The sequence below is a fragment of the Chrysemys picta genome, unplaced genomic scaffold (genome assembly GCF_011386835.1).
Source record: "Chrysemys picta bellii isolate R12L10 unplaced genomic scaffold, ASM1138683v2 scaf5, whole genome shotgun sequence".
Classification (NCBI taxonomy): Eukaryota; Metazoa; Chordata; order Testudines; family Emydidae; genus Chrysemys; species Chrysemys picta.
This window is the reverse complement of record NW_027052712.1, coordinates 590,016-610,004: the sequence shown is the minus strand read 5'-3', so window position 1 is coordinate 610,004 and position 19,989 is coordinate 590,016. Positions and strand designations below refer to the sequence as shown.

The 19,989-nt window shown below is 44.6% G+C and overlaps 1 long non-coding RNA gene across 1 annotated transcript in view; it reads left to right on the top strand.

Annotated features, from left to right (window-relative positions):
* Positions 1-19,989, top strand: part of LOC135977643 (uncharacterized) — a 228,301-nt gene that overhangs the window by 36,963 nt on the left and 171,349 nt on the right. Inside the window, exon 3 of the long non-coding RNA XR_010595079.1 lies at positions 18,447-18,594. This is a non-coding gene — a long non-coding RNA (uncharacterized LOC135977643). The remainder of the gene's footprint in view (positions 1-18,446; positions 18,595-19,989) is intronic.

The following is a 19,989-nucleotide window of genomic DNA, read 5'->3' as shown; positions in this document are numbered from 1 at the left end:
TATTGTTGTGGTTTACCCACGTGTAGGGCCCTAGCAAATTCAGGGTCCATTTTGATCAATTTCACGGTCATAGGATTTTAAAAATTGTAAATTTCATGATTTCAGCTGTTTAAATCTGAAATTTCACAGTGTTGTAATTGTAGGGCTCTAGATTCAAAAAGGAGTTGTGGGGTGGTCAGAAGGTCAGAGGCAGATTTACCATGAAACAAACAGTGCGGTGGCACGGGGCTCCCAATGACAGGGGCCCCCCAAAATGCAAGACAAATCTAATCTGACAACCTGCCCCTGAATCCCGGCTGGCGGCGCAGTAGAGCTCCGGCAGGCGACTGCCTGCATTCCGTGGCCAGGGACCCCACGCTGCTCCCAGAAGCGTCTGGCTGCTGGCATGTCTCTGTGTGCTCCTGATGCGGGGGGAAGTGGCTCCGTGTACTGCCCCTGCCCCAGGCAGTGCACAGAGACCCACTGCCCCCCTCCCCCCAAGGGGTGCGCAGAGACATGCCAGCAGCAGCACAGCAGGGCTAAGGCGGCTCCCTCTCTGCGCTGCCTCCCTCCTCCGCTCCTGGAAGTAGCCGGCATGTCCCTGCAGCCCTGGGGGGGAGTGTCTCTGCGCATTGCCCCCGCCCCAAGCGCCGACTCTGCAGCTCCCATTGGCTGGGAACTGCAGCCAGTGAGAGCTGTGGGGGCAGCACCTGCGGGCAGCGGTGCACAGAGACCCCCTGCCCCCCTCCTCGCCTAGGAGCTGCTGCCAGAGGGGTGTGCCGGTCGCTTTGGGAGCTGCGCCGCCCAAGGTAAGTGCTGGCCACCTGACCCCCTCACACCCCAACCCCCTGCCCCAGTCCAGAGCCTGCACCGAAACTCCCTCCCCTGACCCCTGCACATTCTCCTGCACCCCAACTCCCACCCCAATCAAGGTACCTCATTTTATTTTCATTTACTTCCTTTTACTTATAATATAGGAGGAGGAGGAAGAAAAAAAGAATGTTCTTTTTCTTGGCTGGGTCCTGAAGAGGGGCTCCCGAAAATGAAGCTGTGCACAGGGCCCCACTAACTCTAAATTCACCTCTGCACAAGGTTATTGTAGAGGCGGGTTACGGTACTGCTACCCTTACTTATGCGCTGCGGTGGGTGGCAGCGCTGCCTTCAGAGCTGGGCAGCTGGAGAACAGTGGCTGCTGGCTAGGAGCCCAGCTCTGAAAGCAGAGCCTCTGCCAACAGCAGCACAGAAATAAGGGTGGCATGGTATAGTATTGCCACTCCTGTGCTGTTGCTGCTGGGGCACCGCCTTCAGAGCTGGGCATCTGGCCAACAGCCACCACTCTTCGTCTGTCCAGCTCTGAAGGCAGCAGCACAGAAGTAAGGGTGACAATACCGTGACCCTCCTAAAATAACCTTGTGACGCCCCTGCAACTCCATTTTGGGTCAGGATCCCCGATTTGAGAAACGCTGGTCTCCCCCATAATACCTGTATAGTATAGGCTAAAAGCACACAAAAGACCAGATTTCACGGGGGGAGACCAGATTTCACGGTTCGTGGCATGTTTTTCATGGCTGTGAATTTGGTAGGGCCCTACCCAGGTGTGATGACAATTGCTAATGTCCCCAGAATAATAGCTGGCTTTGGGAGATGGGGTTCCTGAACTGTGCTGGGGCCATTAATGACACGTGGCCATTGTCTGTGTCCCCGTCAGGTCACCCCACAAGTGCACATGAATATGTCACCCAGAAAAGATGCTACTCACTCATTATGGACAACCATAGAGGGAGGTTCATGAACCCCAAAAGGGGATGCACTTACAGAGTGTATGACGCTAGGGTGCTCAGGAGATCGGGTATTCACCTGTTTGGACAAGAAGGCACTGCCTGCAGATCTGTTTGGATGTCAGTGTGTCCAGTGCCATTCATGTTATTGGGGTGTGCAGTGCACTGCACAGTGTATGTGTAAATAAGGGGGAGAACTTTTACCAGGTCTTGGTGGAAGACAGTGCTGGTTTACAAGCATGTTACAGACAACCAGAAAGTGCCCTTCTGATAATTGGGCTGGGTCTAGAAGAGCAAGGGCTACGCTGTGTGACCACCTCCTGGCTTTCCATGGGGAAATGTGGAGCAAGGTGATTCGCCATCAGTTATTTGAGACTTTATTGAAAGGATATTTCCTGTCTCTTTTTTGGTTTCAGAGTAGCAGCCGTGTTAGTCTGTATCCGCAAAAAGAAGAACAGGAGGACTTGTGGCACCTTAGAGACTAACAAATTTATTAGAGCATAAGCTTTCGTGGACTACAGCCCACTTCTTCGGATGCATATAGAATGGAACATATATTGAGGAGATATATATACACACATACAGAGAGCATAAACAGGTGGGAGTTGTCTTACCACCTCTGAGAGGCCAATTAATTAAGAGAAAAAAAACTTTTGAAGTGATAATCAAGCTAGCCTAGTACAGACAGACAGTTAGATAACAAGTGTGAGAATACTAACAAGGGGAGACAGATTCAATGTCTGTAATGGCTCAGCCATTCCCAGTCCTTATTCAAACCGGAGTTGATTGTGTCTAGTTTGCATATCAATTCTAGCTCAGCAGTTTCTCGTTGGAGTCTGTTTTTGAAGTTTTTCTGTTGTAATATAGCCACCCGCAGGTCTGTCACTGAATGACCAGACAGGTTAAAGTGTTCTCCCACTGGTTTTTGAGTATTTTGATTCCTGATGTCAGATTTGTGTCCATTAATTCTTTTGCGTAGAGACTGTCCGGTTTGGCCAATGTACATGGCAGAGGGGCATTGCTGGCACATGATGGCATATATCACATTGGTAGATGTGCAGGTGAACGAGCCCCTGATGGTATGGCTGATGTGATTAGGTCCTATGATGATGTCACTGGAATAGATATGTGGACAGAGTTGACATCGGGGTTTGTTACAAGGATAGGTTCCTGGGTTAGTGGTTTTGTTCAGTGATGTGTGGTTGCTGGTGAGTATTTGCTTTAGGTTGGGGGGTTGTCTGTAAGCGAGGACAGGTCTGTCTCCCAAGATCTGTGAGAGTAAAGGATCATCTTTCAGGATAGGTTGTAGATCTCTGATGATGCGCTGGAGAGGTTTTAGTTGGGGGCTGAAGGTGACAGCTAGTGGTGTTCTGTTATTTTCTTTGTTGGGCCTGTCTTGTAGGAGGTGACTTCTGGGTACTCGTCTGGCTCTGTCAATCTGTTTTTTCACTTCAGCAGGTGGGTATTGTAGTTTTAAGAATGCTTGATAGAGATCTTGTAGGTGCTTGTCTCTATCCGAGGGATTGGAGCAAATGCGGTTATATCTTAGAGCTTGGCTGTAGACAATGGATCGTGTGGTGTGTCCTGGATGGAAGCTGGAGGCATGTAGGTAAGTGTAGCGGTCAGTAGGTTTCCGGTATAGGGTGGTATTTATGTGACCATCGCTTATTAGCACAGTAGTGTCCAGGAAATGGACCGCTTGTGTGGCTTGATCTAGGCTGAGGTTGATGGTGGGATGGAAATTATTGAAATCATGGTGAAATTCCTCAAGGGCTTCTTTTCCATGGGTCCAGATGATGAAGATGTCATCAATGTAGCGCAAGTAGAGTAGGGGCGTTAGGGGACGAGAGCTAAGGAAGCGTTGTTCTAAGTCAGTTTGAATAAGGACTGGGAATGGCTGAGCCATGACAGACATTGAATCTGTCTCCCCTTGTTAGTATTCTCACACTTGTTATCTAACTGTCTGTCTGTACTAGGCTAGCTTGATTATCACTTCAAAAGTTTTTTTTCTCTTAATTAATTGGCCTCTCAGAGGTGGTAAGACAACTCCCACCTGTTTATGCTCTCTGTATGTGTGTATATATATCTCCTCAATATATGTTCCATTCTATATGCATCCGAAGAAGTGGGCTGTAGTCCACGAAAGCTTATGCTCTAATAAATTTGTTAGTCTCTAAGGTGCCACAAGTCCTCCTGTTCTTCTTTTTGTCTCTTTTTTGTTTCCCAAGCACTCGCACACTGATTAATTGTGCAAAGAAATAGCTAAAAACACAAGCATTTCAGCTGCCATGACATAGTATAAATGTTAATAAAAATGAAGAGCGCAGCATGCAAATTAAACCAACAATAACTCCAGTCGGTGCAGTGTCACTGGTAATAGAATTGCAAACCCCAGTGTAGCCGTTGCATGTCAGGTAGAGTGAACAGGTTACATCTGCCCAGGTACACTTCCATTCCACTAATGCATCAGTTGGCTCAGTCCATACATCTCCTCCAGAATTTTCTAGTGACTGTGCTGGCTTCAGAACGTGGTAACATAGAGGAAAGTCCATACATTCAGGTGCTGGGGGTCTGTTGCCTTCTGGCTAACAGGCAGAGATGCTCAGTTCCCTCTGCTGCTGTCAGTTCTGCTCCCACAACACCCTGTTGTGCTTGAACTACTCTGCCACCATTACCGCCTCCCTCTTCCTGTGTTCCATCATTTGCCTCTGGATCTCTAGGTGCTGGTCCAACCTGCAGTCAGTATCCTTCTGCATGTCCTGCAGTTGATTGTCCCTGATCCTTTTTCTTTTCCTCTACTGGTTGAGGGTCCTCTCCCAAGAGGCCTGGGTGGGTGCCTTGGTCCAAACAAGGTAGAATGCCTGCAAAGGCAATGAAAGAGTTGTTTTGGGGTTTGGTTTGGTTTTGTTTGTTTGTCCGGAGAAGAAAAAAAGGACATCAGTTTGCAACTTTTTTCTGCTTGGGTAGTATGCCTTTATTGTCTCTCTCCAGTCACCTGGTCAGAAGCCCCGCATCTCGGGTCACCAGCGTGCCAAGACCGTGGTAAATATTTCATATGTTTTATTAAATAATAAATGCAAGACATGTTTTGGCCTGCGGTACAAGCCAGGGATCTTTTACCAATGATGGTTTTAACCTTGTTTCAAGCAGTGGTGGCTTTGGAAGATGTTAATTGGATGGAGATTACAAAACTGGAAGAGGGAACAATTTTTCAAGACCTCTGGTAGAAGACCATGTATATATGTTAGGAGATGTTTTGTTGACTGGTGACTGACCAGAAAATTGATGTCTGGAGAGGACTAGTAAGATTGGAGGGTGCAGGAGGCATGGATTACATTGCCCAGGAATCTCATGGACTGTCTTGTATTTCCCGTGTTCTAAGAGTTCTCAAGCCTAATCAGTCAATGGATAAAAATGTGGGCCAACATAAACAAGATGCTGAATTAGGATGCAGAAGCTTGTTTACAACAGATGTCCTCTCAGCTCTCACTTCCACTCCCCCAGACAGCGGATTTGTCAGTACTAGGAGACTTGGAAGTGCTCTGCACTTAATGCAGCCCCAGGTTATACAATGGGATTTATAATCTAGGATGATTGTGTTTTAGTGCTAGTTCCCATATAAGAAAAAGAGTGAAGCTTGATTCGTACACATCCATGCATCTTCAAGCATTGTTTACTTTGTAATCCCATTTTTGAATAAATTGTTAGCAGTAATTCATTAAATCCCAGCTAGAATAAATCACTAGTTGCATGTTTAAATTTTCTTAGAATCCATCTTTGATTGTTTGTGGTCCTGAAGGGAAGGAGGGCCCGGGAAATGGCATCGCTTCAGTGCTCAATTGAAGTAAAGGCTGTCCCGCAGCACATAATATCTTCCATAACAATAATTGCATTGGTCATAGCACAGCAAAACCTTCCCACACGTGCTGTAATTTCCCCCAAACAATAGCAAAGATGGCAGTGGCCTCTTACCCAGCTGTGGCTATACTGCTGTTTCTTCGTTGGTCTGTTCCCTGGCCCCTTCTGCAAACCAGGTCTGTGGATTCCAGGCAGAGGATGCCTATCTGCTGCCATGGGTCTCTGGCTGCAGTCCAAAAATAAACATCTTCAGTCTCTAAAGCCCGTCAGGCACAACAGTGAGTTGTGTGGTTGGGGTGGTGTTGAGCACTTGGTCCTACTCCTTGTAGCAGGAGCAGGTTGACAGTGAGTTTCCAGACTTGCTGTTGTCTTTTGCCTTGTGGTATGTGGATTTCAAGTTTTTTCTCTCCCTCTACTGAATCACCATTAGCTTAATCCCTTTCTTTGACAGGCTGTTGGTGATGTTATCAGACAGGTGGTGATTTCAGGCACTGTGAGGTTTGGGGGATCACCCAGACCAGTAAGGTACATCACTCCAAATTGTGGACCCTACTGACCTCATACCAGTAGTCCACCAGAACACTGGTGTGAGCCTCTGCCAGCTAACCTCCCAGTGGGACGATGATCTCCCGGGCGTCATCTCTGTTCAAGCAGTGTCTGAGTGCTGAGCACATATGGAGCAGGCTGCGTGGAACGAGATGTTCAAATGTCAACTAAGTGTATGTCAAGTGGCAAGTGACTTCTGGTTCAAAGGAAGTGAGTAGTAGGTAGAAGGGCAGCAAAGTAGAGTCCTTGGAATTATGGGAAAGTATTGGAGGACTATTGGAGCCTGAGTTTTCTACCTTGCGATTTAGCTGGTGTCCATGCTGCAGAGCAGGCAGGTTAGAGACTACTTTAGGGCCTGGGTTTCACTTTAACCTATACCCACTGCTGATTAAGCAAGTCTGGGCTTAAAGCACATATTAACCAAGGTAAACATTTTTATATATGCGTATAGTAGGGGGAGCCCCAGCTAAGAGCCCAGGTTAACTATGCAGTGAAGGTATACACTTAGGTGGTCCTCAGTATGATTCCTTAATTGGCAGAAGTTGTTGTTGAGCAACATAAGATTGTCTCCTGCCCTTCCTTCCTGAGGACTTCCGCAGCACTTCCAGCCTTTGTCAAATACTCCCAAGGGACTTCTGCGGAGGGTTCAGGTGGGGGCGTGAGGCTCGGGGGGGGGTCTGGATTCACTTGGGTTGATCGGACGGGGGTGCAGCTCCCTGTACCGTGACACCTCCCCCCCCACCCCACCCCCCCGTGGCTGAGTAATGATGAGGGCAGGAAGTGTGGTGTGGGGGGAATGAGGAGCTTGCTGCAGCCGGGGGAGATTTCTGAGGGTGGATCTGACCTGGCCCCAGCCATTCCTTGCAGGGGAAGAGGAAGAGGAAGTCCCATCCTCCCCAGCCCAGGGTAGGAGCCACTGGCTGGGGTGTCCCTAGCCCCACTCCCTCCTCCTGCAGTGATTTATCTTTTCGCCCGCTGCTCTGAGCGCATGAAACGACGTGCCTGCATGTGATCATTCTTGTGGCTTCCCTTTGCTTCTCCACCAGAAAGTCACTTTTTTCGTGGGGAAGCTAAGAAATCTGGGGGGGCCATGCATTCTGCGTGCATGCAATGGCTCAGAATTCCCCCAGAATTAGTCAAAGCAGCAACTTCTAATGTAATTAAGCTTACACAGTTTGTTCATTCAGTCTGAATTATCTCTGCCTACATGAAACTTTATTCTCTGCAAATAATCAAAAAGATATCAGTGTTGTTATAGCCAGGTTGGTCCTGGAATATTAGAGAGACAAGGTGGGTGAGGTAATAGCTTTTGTGAGAGAGACCAGCTTTTGAGCTTAAACAGAGCTCTTCTTCAGATCTTGGGAACTTACTCGCTTTGTCTCTTTAAAAAGATATGTCATTTTAAGACCATGTTTAATGTTTATATGTATGTATGTGTGTATTTTTCTCATTGTAGTATTACATGCAAGTACTAGCATAGAAACTATTTTTGTGGTTAACAAATTTCTATAGAAACATTTTAAGATCATTGTAAAACTTGAGTTCAGTGAACAAGTTTCTAAATTATTGTTCACTTCATTTCTCTGATTTTGCATTTGGAGATGTGAAATACATAGTTATCCAAATTACCTTCCAACGCCACCTATTAGGTAAAAGGATTTCTGCTTCACTGCTGCTGATCATTAAGATGCAGAAATGCTGCAAAATATATTATGGGCAAGTAACTAGAAATTTCTGATAACCTTAAGGCTGGTTCCCAAATGATCTTAATGGTGTGAGTAATCAGGGAAAAATCAGTGAGGTTGCTTTGCCCTTTGCCCTCAGAGGTTGCGATTTTTACAGCTTGGAGCAGCCGTTAGTAACAATAGCTCTTGAAGTGCAATTAACACCCCCCCCCCCCCGGAAATGTGTTCTTGTTTGTCTTTTTATGCAGTTAAAGCTGGCAATGACTCTTTCTTTAGACCCTAATTCAATGTGTCCCTGTTTCTGGAAACCTGTTTGGTATGCTGTTCTAAGTCAGTTGTTTCTCATCCGTCAGGCTATCAGTTCAGTCAGACAGGACTGGGGGAATATTTTATTTTTTTACTTAGATAAAATTGCTTGACAGAGCTGTCTGACTAGTAAACAACCATGGTTGTGGTCAGTTTCTTTCCTGCTTGACCATTTCCTTAGCTATTTGCTTAGGTAGTTAGTACTAGGCTGTATCGCTGTAAGGTCTCCTGTGTAGCTGCTCTATGCTGGCAGGAGAGAGGTCTCCTGCTGGCGTAATTAAATCACTCCCAACGAGCGGCGGTAGCTATGTCAGTGGGAGATGTTCTCCCGCCGATATAGCGCTGTCCACACTGTGCTTTTGTTGGTGAAACTTTTGTCAGTCGGGGGTGTTTTTTCACAGCCGTGACTGACAAAAGTTTTACCAACAAAAGTGCTAGTGTAGACATAGCCATAATGTCAGCTTTTCTAGGCATTAGTAACAGGTAAAACATCCATAATCTTCACAAAATGTCTGAAATTCTAATCCCTCATAGTCAAGTCTGTGCTGACGAATGTAAAGACAAGCTGCAAAAAGATAAGCCATGTTGTCTTTAGAGATTTTAAATTTTCTTTTCTTGGGAACTGTAGTGTATGTAAGTTGGCTTGCAATTACTCTATTTTTGTGCCTCTCTTTGAAATGTTTTTTTTAAATGTTCCTCAATAACAATAAAAAAAAAGTATTTCTTAGAGAGGGAAAAATTAAAGAAAGTGTGGATCCAACTTGCTGTGTCTTTATATAGCAGCTTTCAATGTGGTGGCATCCTTTTTGGAACCATTTTATTATTTTCATTACACCCACTAGGCTCTGCTTTTACCTCATTCTCTTGCTCCCTGTTGCCTCAGTCCTATCTTGCAATTAACATCATACCAACTGAGCAGGGCTGGACAAAATTCCCTGAAGTGCCATGAAGCACCACAGCATAACGATATGGAGAGCATCATAGAAGCACATACATATGTTCTCATGTGGCCAGGTCCCTTGACTTGATTTTTTTATAGTATACACCAGGCTAATATTTGTTTAAACACCTTCTAGTTTAAACTCATTTCTAATACAATTTGACCAGTCCATGTGGATGGGCTGTTCTGTGGCTTTTAAAACGACTGTTTTTAACTTAAGTAGGCACTCTGACTTGCTATTCCATATTGCAAACTTGCTTAACCATGTTTCTTTAGCTCACTTCATAGCCTAATGTGGATATGGCTTTAGTCTTCCATATCTGTTAGCTGCTAAGGAATAAAGATGTTCCCTGTACAGTTTTAGGGTCTCAGTCAGACTTTTAGTTTGTCTAGGACAAAGCCCATCTTTTAGCAGTGTAGCTCTTCAATAAGATGAATGGGAAAGCTTGTAACTTATTTGGTAAAACAAAGGTTTCTAAGAAGACTGATTCAGACTTCAATTGTACTTGAGCCTTTGGTTCCTGCATTTAAAATACAATGAAAAGTTAACTTTGATATATTTTCTTTAGCTTCTTTGTTTTGTTTTACTTACTAGTTTTGAAGTTCCATTCCAAGCCAACAGCTGTGTTAGCTAATACATCAAACAAGGAGATAATAGTATTGTGGTAAAATTTTAATTTTGGAAATCTTTCTCTTTGATCAGCCTCCATTGTAAAATCTCACCAGCACCTGAGGCACTGCACAACCTTGGAAAGTTATAATAGAATTAATACACAATGACCTGAAGATTTTAAAAATTATTTATTACTTTAGAAAGGTCACAAATTCTAAACATCTTAATTAAAAAAACCATAATTGTTATCCGCAAGTAGTTTTGACGAGAGCGTAGCACAGATCTAGTTCTTAAACTAGAAGAAATTAATGGTCAAGCTTTGTTTGTCTAGTAACTTGTCTTCAGCTACTTTTTACTTTTTCATGAACTGAAAGACAACCTTAACATCATCCTTCCAAATTTCAAGGATCTTTTTCTGCAAGGCAAACAATATTGCTTATAGGGAGTGGGAGGCAGGAGGCCTATTGCTTACTCAGCTACATTCAGTGTGGCCTTTGGGAGCGTTCAACTTTTGGTTCCCCAGTTTTGCTGTCTGTAAAATGAGGTTACTTACCCATCTTTGTAAGGGACTTTCAGATCCTTGGATAAAAGATGTTCTCTAGTCTAGGGCCTTATATAGGTGAGCATTTTTCTTTAAATTGCCTTCCATAGTACTCTTGGTGGGGCAGCTCCACAGAAGAACCACTAGAATCTGGCTATGACCTCTGGAGTTGTTCTAGACCTGCTCTGAGCAGGATTGACAACACAGTGATGAAAATGCTGGCAATAAGTCTGTTCTAGTCTCAGGGCCACCGAGAGGATTCAGGGGGCCTGGGGCAAAGCAATTTCAGGGGCCCCTTCCATAAAAAAAAAAGTTGCAATACTATAGAATACTATATTCTTGTGGGGGCCCCTGTGGGGCCTGGGGCAAATTGTCCCACTTGCTACCCCCCCCCTCCCCCCCGGGTGGCCCTGTCTAGTCTTAACACAAGGGAGATACAGCTCAAGTTTCTATCATGGCTGTACTCACCACCAGGGTTCATAGACCTCTGCGTTGATTAAAAAAATGTGTATCCGCATCCAATCCACAATCCGCAAAAATTGTCTGCTGATTTGCAGGGTTCTAAACAGCTCCACAGGTCACCGCACAGCATTGACGCAGGGCTGTGCCAAGCCCCCGACTCCCAACCGCCCCTCACTTCTCCCCAGAGACCCCCTGCCCCACACCTGCTCCACCCTTGCCGTACCTCCTTCCCCATTCCCAGTAGGAGGGCTACACTCCTGGGCCCTCATGTTCAGCACCGCCCTCCTGTGAGGAGGGGTGGGCGGCTCAGACACCCCTATGTAGCTGCGGTGGTTATAATCATGCAGACCCGGCCTGGACAGACAGCAGTAACAACTACTCTCTTCATAGCATGTGCCCTTGCCGCCCGCTAGTTTAAATTACAACCACACTTCTTTCAAAATGGTGCTTGGCTCACTCCCTTCTGGGAGTTGTAGTTTACCTCCTCCATCCCAGCAAGCTGAGGACTACAACTCCAGAATGCCCAGCAGGCTATCCCTGCTACTGTGTGATTCAGAGAGCCGAGCTGGAGCCTGCAGGCTGCATGCAGGAGCCTGCAGCCGCTCTATTCTGGTGAGTCTGTGCTGCGGAGCCCTGTGCGGATATAAAATTTGTATCCGCATCCAAGCTGTGATCCGCAAATATGGTCCACAGATATAAAGTGGATACCTGCGGATTTGCAAAGCTCTATTCATAGAGTAGGTATTTTCTCATACATGTATGTCTGCCAATGTTGCCTTTTCTAAAGGATGTTTATAAATATCTGGCGTACTGTATATTCTGCTTTCTGTCTCTGACTATCATGGAATATGGAGTAAACTTATGACCATACTTGTGACAGTTCCTGTGGAGCATGGGTTCTCTAGCTTTTCTAGTTTCCAAACTGCTATTGGAGACCATGGTTTCACTTGCAAGTGAAGTATTTTCAGATTATACAAAAGCCCAATGGAAGTTAAATGGCATATAGCTTATTTTGGTTTAGCTTTATTGCAAAGCAATTGCTAGAAAATTGCAGAGTTTTGGTAATTGCTGTTTCTTATCTTAAGTATTTTTAGGCTGTCAATCACTAAATTCTGTAGCATTTACAAACTATAAATACATTTTTAATGTATCTGGGTGCATGCACAGAGGTTGGGAGTCCTGCAGAATCAATGGTCTCAACTGTGGGGCAGCAGCAAGAGAATACCTTATGTTAATTGAAGAACCCCTTGGAAGGTATATCTACAGTACAATTAAAAACCCGTGACTGGCCCATGCCAGCTGACTTGGGCTTGGAGGGCTCCGGCTGTTTAACTGTGGTGCAGAAGTTCATTTGGGCTCAGATTGCAGAACCTTCCCACCTTCCAGGGTCTTAGAACCCAGCCTGAATGTCTACACCACAATTAAATAGCCCCGTGAGCCTGAGTCAGCTAGCATGGGCCAGCCATGGGTTTTTAATTGCAATGTAGACATACCATCCTTGTGGCTAATACTCTGAACACTCGGGGTAACTGGGATAAAGACTCTGAAGGTGGCATTTAAATGAGGGGGAAATGATGTGCCTTTAGGGGTCCTTAAGGAATGTAGATAAAATTGAAAGCAAAGCAGTCAAACTGCCTAAGTCTTCAGATTTGTCTACTCTTTTAAAGAAACTCATAAGTTTCATGCATCTGAGACCAAGGAAGATGAAATATCTGAAGTGAAACAAGTTGGTTACTGTAGGGCCTATTTGTGATGGAAAATAGGAAAGACTTCTAAGCTTTTTTTTATCACTTTTGAATTTTAATGACTAACAGTAAGAACATCAATTTGATCCTGTAACTTTTTCTTTAAAGCTTTATCTAGTACTAAAGAAAGGTGCTTTAAACAAGACAAATGAGCTTCTGAAATAGTTTCGTAACAACGAAAAAACCTCACCCGCCTGTTTTAATATTTGTAAACTTCTGTGTGAAAAGGGCTTAAATATTAGAAACCTATTTCAGGAGTTTAAACAAAGGCAGGGGCTTTGATAATTAACAGATGAGGTTTACTCAGCAACTTAGCTCTTTTAACAGTTTTGTGTATTTAACTGGTCTGGTTTGAAACTGATTTAGGGCTGTAACCGTTTCTGTTCCATATTGTTGGCATTGTTGTAGCCATGTTGCTCCCAGGATATTAGTGAGACAAGATGAGTGAGGTAATATCTTTTATTGGACCAATTTCTGAAAGAGACGAGCTGCACAGGGCTCTTCAGGTCTGCGAAAGGTATTCAAGAGTGTCACAGCCAAATACAAGGTGGAACAGATTGTTTAGTACAAGTAGTTAACGCTTATTGTAAGAGACCATTCAAAGTGAAGTGGCCTGTTAACACCTTTGCAGTCATAGGACAAAAAAGGGGGGCTATCAGGTTACAGATTGTTGTAATAAGCTTTAAATCAAGTGTCTTTAGTAAGAGCATGATTTTTAGTGTCTAGCAAACTTAGAATTTAAGCTCCCACATTCATCATTTGAAGGTGTTGTACAAGTTTCTTTTGAGGATAAGGACTGAGAGGTCAGATACAGAGTGATTGTTTGTGGAAAGTGTTCACCCATAGGTGATATGGTGGGGTTGGGTTTTTATCATCATTTTTCTTTGAGTTCATTCTGTTAGTCTTAACGGTGCCACAGGGGAGTCCCATCGTAGTTCTCAACTGTGATGATTACAATTCTGACACCACCTACTATAAAGAACTCAAAGATCCCACACCACAGTTCACCCAGGAATTTAAGAATATCCTCAGATCCTTTCCCAAACAGCTCCAAGAGAGAGTTCATTCTGTTAGTCTTAAAGGTGCCACAGGACCCTCTGTTGCTTTTTTCAAGAGTGTAGTGATTGTTTGGTTTCACCCACGTAGTTGTTATTGGGGCAGTTAATGCACTGGATGAGGTACACCCACATGTTGTAATAGGCATATGTAGAACCCATGGATCTTGAAAGGTGTGTTGTGCGGGGTGTTGATCATCATAGCACTGGAGATATGTGTTCAGGTTTTGCATTTATTCTGGCAGAGTCTGCATGCTGCTTGGAGTTGGTGGGTCTTGGTCTGTGGGGAGCTTGCTTCTGATGAGCTTGGCAAAGTTCGGTTGTTTTGTTGTTGTTTGTTGGGTTTTTGTTGTTGTTTTTTTGTTTTGAATGGCAAATGAGCGGGTTCAGGAAAGATTTCTTTCAAGATGCGGTCCCCATTGAGTATGAGTTGTAATTGTTTGATACCCCTTATGGGTTCTAGTATGGGATGGTAGGTGACAGCTAGGGGTATGCAGTCCCCACATTGAATCTGGTTCTCTCAGGGTATTAGTGTGCCCCATTCCATGATGCAATCTTCTTCCCTGATGGAATGTTATTGTTTGGTAAAGGCGATTTTAAGTATAGTGAGGTGTCTACCCCGGACTGTCTCCTTGGAGCATGTTCTTTGGTGTCTAGCTGAAGATAACAAATGTCTTGGTTTGTTGGGGTGGTTTCTGGATCTGTGAAGGTAAGTGTGATGATTCATGGGTTTCTTCATGGGTATGCAGTTGTTTGTAGGGTTCCATTGTTGAAGCTAATTGTGGTGTCCGTGAAGTTGATGCTGATACGGGGGTGTTCTGGAGAGAGTTTGATGGATGGGTGGTGGGGGTTGAAGTCGTGGTGGAAATCTATGAGGGAGTTTAAGTTGTCTATCCAGAGGGTGAAAATATCTGGCATATTATTGGAAGGGACCACCCCAGACAAAAAATCATCACATATTCTTGAGCTCACTGGAAAGAAAAAAATAATCAGGAAACCTACCTGGAAATCATACATGAAATCCAAACTACTATCAAAAAAACCCGATGACAGTTATCCAGCACAAAAACAAAAAGTGGAACAAACTCCACAACCCACAGAACACTACCTCAGGGAGAAACCATGTCTCCAAGACCCACTCCCAGACACCCCAACATCATCAATTTATCAAAACTACCCATCACTGGTGCTGAGTTATGTGTTCTTTCCAAAAGACCGAACTTCTGCCCCACCTCGGAACCTGATACCATACTAAAATGTGGAGAACTAGAAGAATTCTTTCACAACAATGATGACACCTCCCCACCAATAATCGTAAGAAAAAAGAATCTTCTGACTAGACACCCTACACTAGGCAAAATCACACACTTGATCATTACATTACATTGCTTCAGGAGGAAAAATTGACTGTGAAATGCTTAATCACATCCACCACAATCTCTCCACTGCCGCAAGAACAGCTATACGGTCTCTGAAATCCAACCACCAGATAGTGGTCAAATCAGCAGATAAAGGGGAGTCCCATCGTAGTTCTCAACTGTGATGATTACAATTCTGACATCACCTACTATAAAGAACTCAAAGATCCCACACCACAGTTCACCCAAGAATTTAAGAATATCCTCAGATCCTTTCCCAAACAGCTCCAAGAGAGAGTCTACAACCTCATCTTCCATGAACCCATCCCAGAGATGTTCTATATGCTTCCCAAGATATATAAACAAGGGAACCCAGAGAGACCATTCATGTCTCTCCACGGAACTCTTACTGAAGGAATATCAGGACTCAGAAACCATCCTCAAATCACTCACTGTACAAAGAACCAGCTTCCTCCAGGGCACAACTGACCTCCTTCAGAACGACCCCAACATTAATCACCTCCCTCAGAACACCATCCTTGCCACCATGGATGTCACTTCCCCATACACTAACATTCCTCAAAATGATGGCATCAATGCCTGCCTCAAATATCTACAAGACAATGGACAATGCTCATAAATTCACCAGAAACGTATCACCAAACTCATCCATTTCATCCTCAACCATAACAGTTTTACATTCAACAATAGTTTTGTCTAAACCGTGGGAACTGAGACATGTGTACTGAGATGGCTCCCCAATATGCCAAGCTCGTCATGGTCCACCTCAAGGAAGAATTTCTGGACAAATACACTACAAAACCAATGATATACCTGAGATGCATGGATATTATTTTCCTCCTCTGGACAGACAACCTAAACTCCCTCATAATTTCCACCACAACTTCAATAACCACTACCCATCCATCAAACTCTCTCTAGAACTCTCCCACACAAGCATCAACTTCCTGGACACCACAGTCAGTTTCAACAATGTGACCATACAGACAACTAGATACGGGAAGCCCACAGATCACCACACTTACCCTCACAGATCCAGTAATTACTCCAAACACACCAAGAAATCTGTTATCTACAGCCAGGCACTCAGATAGAATATGGTCCAAGGAGAAAGGCTGGGATACACACCTCATCGCACTTAAAATCACCTTTGCCAAACAAGGACACTTCACCGGGGAAGTAGATAACATCATGGAACAAGCCACACAAATATGCATCCCCAGAAGTGGGTTGTAGTCCACGAAAACTTATGCTCTAATAAATTTGTTAGACTCTAAGGTGCCACAAGTACTCCTGTTCTTTTTGCAGATACAGACTAACACGGCTGCTACTCTGAAACAAATACCCCAAGAGAACTAGCTTCAGTATTGGAGGAAAAACCCTCTGACCACACCCCTTTAGCTGTAATCTACCACCCCACATTTTGAAAGATCTGACTAACATATTTTCCTGATGGTCACATTTGTAAAACAGTGGACACCCATTTAATGCCTTCTTTAAAAGTTAGTTTGTCACTGATATAGTCATTTAAAGCAGGTTTCAGAGTAGCAGCCGTGTTAGTCTGTATCCGCAAAAAGAACAGGAGTACTTGTGGCACCTTAGAGACTAACAAATTTATGCATCCGAAGAAGTGGGATCTAGCCCACGAAAGCTCTGAGGTGCCACAAGTACTCCTGTTCTTCATTTAAAGCAGAGGTTCTCAAACTGGAGGGGTGAAGGGCGTGAGATGCTTTGGGGGGGGGAGGGGAGAATGCACACATTTTCCCCACCACAATGAATAACCAGCAAAGCTGTAAAAAGCGACAGAGTCCTGTGGCACCTTATAGATTAACAGACATTTTGGAGCAGAGCTGATTAGCTGATTCCTCCAGACATATCAGGTCCTCAAATGGCACTATGCATTTGACTCTAGCTGGCGCTGTGCATTATGGGTTTCTGTTAAGCTTGCATAGTATTACAAAAAGGCGTTGCCATCTGTACGTTAATCCGTTTGCTGTGACGCGGTGTGCACATTTAATTGTAAGCATTGACCACAATCACAGTTCTTCTTTTACTCTTATTACAATGGATCATTGGCTCATTCGTGGAATTTGTGGAATTGCTCCACTCCAGAAAACAGGCGCACCCATCACACTCGTAACAACAGTGTGATGCCAGTAAGCATATCTCACTTACTATATATTTAAATGGCTCTGTTTGAATTCAATGCCTTACTGTTTTTAATATTTAGTGAGAGTTGCATGTTGATTTTTTTTATTGGTATGTGTACTTGTGTGGCAGGAGGGAGGGTGTAAACTACTACAGACACAAAGAAGAGGGGTGCGATCAAATACGTTTGAGAACCACTAATTTAAAGCACAGCAAAATTCCTATTTTCTGTTTCTCCTCCTTCTTACCAGTTTAGGCCATGTCTACGCTAGCAATCTTACAGCGGCAAAGCTGTACCAATGTAAGATTGCTTGTGTAGTCCCTCTGTGCTGACGGGAGAGAGCTCTCCGGTTGATGTAATAAAACCATCTAAATGAGCAGAGGTAGCTTTGTCGGTGGGACAGTGTCTCTCCCGCCAACATAGCGCCGTGCCCATAAGTGCTTATGCCAGCAAAATGTATGTCGCACAGGGGTGTGGTTTTCACACCCCTGAGCGACATACGTTTTGCAGACATAAGGGGTAGCGTAGCCATGATCTTAGATTGCTTTGTGACTATTATAGCCTAAACATGGAGAACTTGACATATATCTCATAAATGAGCTGTATGGTGGCTGACATTTCAGCGTTGTAGCAAATACAAGTGCAGTGAAGCTCACTGTAATGATAAAAAGGCGACTGGTGAATGGGACGGTGTTATGGGTATGTGGAATCAGCATGCATACGGAAATAGTTTAGTGATTTGTTCGAACTGTCTCCTGATTCTAAATATTATGAAATGATAAATAGTGTTTATCCTGCTAGATTTACTGTATACTGAGCTTGCCTATGAGGACGGATACAGGGATTTCTCCTCCCTCATTTTGAAAGACCATGCAAGAAACTGCTGCTTCTAGAAAATCTGTCCACAGCATGAAATAAACCTTTTGAACTGCCAGTCTGACTCAGTGGTATGATCTAAGGGCACTAGGGAAAGTAAGGCGGAATGGAAATAACTGATCAGGGATAGGAGAAAGAAAAGCAGAAGAAGGAAAGAGTGAGGGAGATGGTGCCATGTTTTGGAGAGTGGGGAGAGATGGCTGTTGGTAGACAAGCAGTGCTGTGTGAAATGGTTTTGGTACACAGAGCCACACCTATAAAACTACTTTTCTGGTTTTGCTGAAAGTATGGCTTGTGACACTTGTATCATTGTTCTGAAAAACAGAATTTAGCAACTGCCTTCTTCCTTCCCCCATCTCTAGTTTTTTCCAAGTAAAAATTAAAGGCCCCACAATGCACACTGGAATGCACTCATGAGCCAGTAACACACCCTGTTGTGTGTTACTGCTGGATTATAGCCTGTCTTGTGAAAAGGTCTTTATATTCACTTAATTTTTTATATTCCTTTATCAATTACTGTCCTTATCTTAACAGGTGTCTATAAAAATACAGGATATTTGGGGGCAGTGGACTGACTGACTTTTCCCACCACAGTTTGGCGCAACCATGGAAAAGATTCTAGCTGGATAGTGACTGTGGCATGAGAGCAAAGAAATACAGTGCAATGGAAATCGTCACCTCGGTGAGAGTGGAAAGTCACTAATAGATTTGCTGGAAAGTGTCTCTTAGCAGTGTTCCTTCTAATTTTTCCCACCCATGTGCGGAATGAATTTTATGATGTGCACCAATATGGAGGTGATGTTATGGAGGTGATGTACACATCACATCCATATTGGTACATATAACAAAAATCATATGGTGGGGGTGGGGTCGAGGGGTTTGGAGTGTGGGAGGGAGCTCAGGGCTGGGGCAGAGGGTTGGGGTGCAGGGATGTGAGGGCTCCAGCTGTGGGTAGGGTGGGGCCAGAATAAGGGGCTCAGGGATGGAGCATAGTGTTAGGGTGGGGGGGGGGGGATGGCTTTGGCTGGGGGTGCAGGCTCTGGGGTGGGGCTGGGGATGCAGGGTTTGGGGGTGCAGGAGGGTGTTCTGGGGCTACGGTGGGGAGAGAGGACTCTCCCCAGGTCTATCTCTCCACAGCAGCACCTGGGCTGGTGGGGAGAGGCGGAGGAGGGGTACCACAGGGTACTGAAAGGGGTACAGGAGTCTGGAAAGTCTGAGAGCCACTGGTCTAGACCTACCACAGAAAGAAACTGTGAGGTTTTGAGGTCAGGCCTTTTTCTGCTACTGATGGCAGAATCCCCTTGTAGCCACAGTCTTAATTTGGTGATTAAGCCTAAGCACAAAAATCATCCACTATCCAAAAGGATTAACATCAGGGGGCCTGTCATTGCCAGGTATCTACATCAAAGGCATCATCATGGCTGCGCTCCTTGTTAGTATGAAGTGAAGAGGCCAAGTCTGAACTATTTTCTGTCACTGTTCAGGTCAGGCAAGTCACTGAAGTGGGGAGGAAAGTTGGTACTACTGTTATACTAGTAGAATAAAAACCAGCAGGATCTTATTAAGAGGGATAAGGCAAAGATGCCACATTTATTGTAAATATAATGATAAAGCAAAAGATAAAAGTAAACAACGTTGTTTGACTACCTATTCCTATCACTACTTATTCCTTACACACACACGCACTCTCTCTCTCTCATTCAAGTTCTGTATAAGTGTTATAGTTACCAGCCTAGAAGTTGCTCATGCCAAGTTACTGGCCAGGTATCTTGGTCATGAGGATGGAGCCGAGTCCGTGTCAGGTGCACCTGATGCTCCTGGAGGCTGGCAGCAGAACCAGAGACTCAAAGTCCTCAATCTTTAGAGTCCATTCTTATAGGAATTAATTCCTATGTTACTCTTTGGGAGCAGTTTCATCCTGCTGTTGCTGACTCAATCAGCAGATGGCACATTTCTGTCCAAAGTGGCACATTCCTGGTGGCTCCACACTGTCCAAAGTTTGTGTTTCTCATCCTTCCAGGTGATGGGGTGGATCCCAGTTTACCCTCTGGAGGGGTGGGGGGGTGTTGTCTCGTGG